Here is a 2,440-nt window from a genome sequence, read left to right on the forward strand (position 1 = left end):
TATTATGACTTGTGTTGTCTTTGTTGAACGTGCACCATAAAACCTAAAGACTACTATAGTAAGTAGTGTGAAATGAAATATTCTATTTTTAATCAACTACTATCTCTCCTATTTTTATCTCGTGATATTTGTTGTTCCTAGCTGTTCATAGAAAACAACAAAAATATATTGTGCAACAGCTGAACCTAACTACCTTCTGTGTTCTCCAGATGTATTTAATTCTAAATTTGAATAAGACAAATTATTCGGAGCCGCGCTGACAGAACTCGTATGGGGAGCAACCCGACGCTTTACTTGATCATCGAATGCCAGTGTTCGTATTTTTGTTTTTTGTAAATTAACATAATACGTCCCAACGGCTACTCGTAATAACTTAAATAGTTCTGGACGTCGGCGATAATTCCTGGGAAGACTTGGCGAGAAATTTATAACATCCTGGGAAGCATAACAATCACATCGGCCGTCCCACCGTGGAAACTCGTCCAGTCCGTTACCGAAGAATTCCAGTGATCGATTCGTCTGGCGACCTTCGTAATTCGACGGTCAACCTTCTGGAAACGAGCCAGCAGAGCTGTTAGGCGAAGGTTGAGATCAACAGGCAGATGTCTGTGTCGTTAAACTTGCCAACAAATGGGTCGTCGAGACAGCGAATCAGTTGCTTTGGTACTCCGGCGGTCGACTAGGGAAAATCTGACTTGGCCGCAAAATCGAAATACCAAATTCCAAGCAGCTGTAACGCCCACTATTATTGGATCACGCGTTTCCTAATGAAATTAAAATTATAACGAGTTGTTTTCCATAAAAAAATTACGCAGATATAAGAAACCCTTTAGTGCTATAATGTGTAGTCACAAGAGCACTGTAATTTTTATTTAAAAAAGAGCCCTTTAATAATTTGAATCAATAAAAAAAAGTCAACTTTTTTTTGTTTTCTGTATGCCTACAATCAAACAAAAATTGTAATTAATAATAATGAGATGGATATAATAGTATTAGTACAATACAAACTAAATAACAAAAATACAATGTATGAGTTCGTCAACCTTTAAATACTCACTGCGTTCCATTTATGGTTTTATTAGTGCCTCTGCAATAAAGATGTTGGATAGATATTATAATTTGTCTACTATTGTTACGAGTACCTTAAACCTTAAAATATGGTAGTTTACACTAGTAATATTTTCAAATATAATTTTATTTACATGGAGATATTAATTTTGTCCAATTCAAGTGTATGACTTTTAAGCGCTCTTACGTTATGGTGTTAGTTGTTACCTCGGATACATATCGGATGAAAGGAGTTGGTAAAAATAAAAGATTCGAAAAAATAGTAAAAAAATTTGGTTGTACCTAATTAAAATGTTTTGCAAGCGTACACAAGCACAAGATACATCACGTGTCGCTTTTCATGTCTTGTTTTCCATGTAACATAAGATATTATCTTATACTGTATACAACTCACGGGGAACAACTTTGTCAAAATATTTTATTTTTTATCCATAGATTCTCGAATAAATAAATTGGTCCTGGCGCCAGCGTTAACAATAGTTGTTCTAGTCCGGGAAAAAACTGATTTTGATCAAATTGTTACTTGGATCCTTACAGGGCTCACATCACTTACTAATAACGCAATTATACTTACTTGTTGAGAGGATGAGATACCCACTATTCATTAAGGAGTTATCTATAGGCAATTTTTTGCAAAATTGTAATTTAAAGGTTAAACTGTAATGTGAAATTCCTATTAGTTTAGTAATTAGAACTCTGTTTTGGTAGTTAATTTATTCTTTAGACTATCACAGCATCTTTGTGAGCGATTTAAAAATTGTTTTTTTTCATCTAAACATAGTATAACGCGGAATACATTTTAGTCGTTTCACTAAGTCCGTGGTTGTTTTAAACCAAAAAAACGCTTATATATTATAAAATCGAAAGACAACACAATTTTGCAGACAAAGTCATATCCGATTTTGAAAATAACAACGTGAAAAAAGTTATAGCTTTTTAAAAAAAGTAAAAAAATGTGATTTTAAATGTTATATATTTGCTAAAAATTAGGTTTATCGTAAAAAGAATACGTCATTGTATCCAAAAATCGTATCATCTTTTGTTTTAGTTAAGGCATTTTTACTGTAGAACCATCATGGAGCTCTATAGTAAAACTCGTATGGTTGTATGACGTCCTCTTAAGTTACGCAACTATAATGACAGTATAATATACTTATATATAAGTGATCGAGTAATACGTTTTATATTTATCTTTTTCGTCAGATGATTGTTATTTTTTTTTTTTTTTTAGAGCTGCTCATGTATTATTCCGATTCGTAGACAGAGCGATGACTACAGATAAATACACAAACAATATAGGTAAACGACAAACCGAACCGAAATTCCGTCGCCGATTAGATAAAATGCACTGTCCTTAAGTGGCGCATACGCC

Source organism: Adelges cooleyi, unplaced genomic scaffold, assembly GCF_023614345.1.
Source record: "Adelges cooleyi isolate 19-005CV unplaced genomic scaffold, UGA_ACOO_1.1 ACOO_flye_CR_arks_rails_tigmint_CR_PRNA_41, whole genome shotgun sequence".
Lineage (NCBI taxonomy): Eukaryota > Metazoa > Arthropoda > Insecta > Hemiptera > Adelgidae > Adelges > Adelges cooleyi.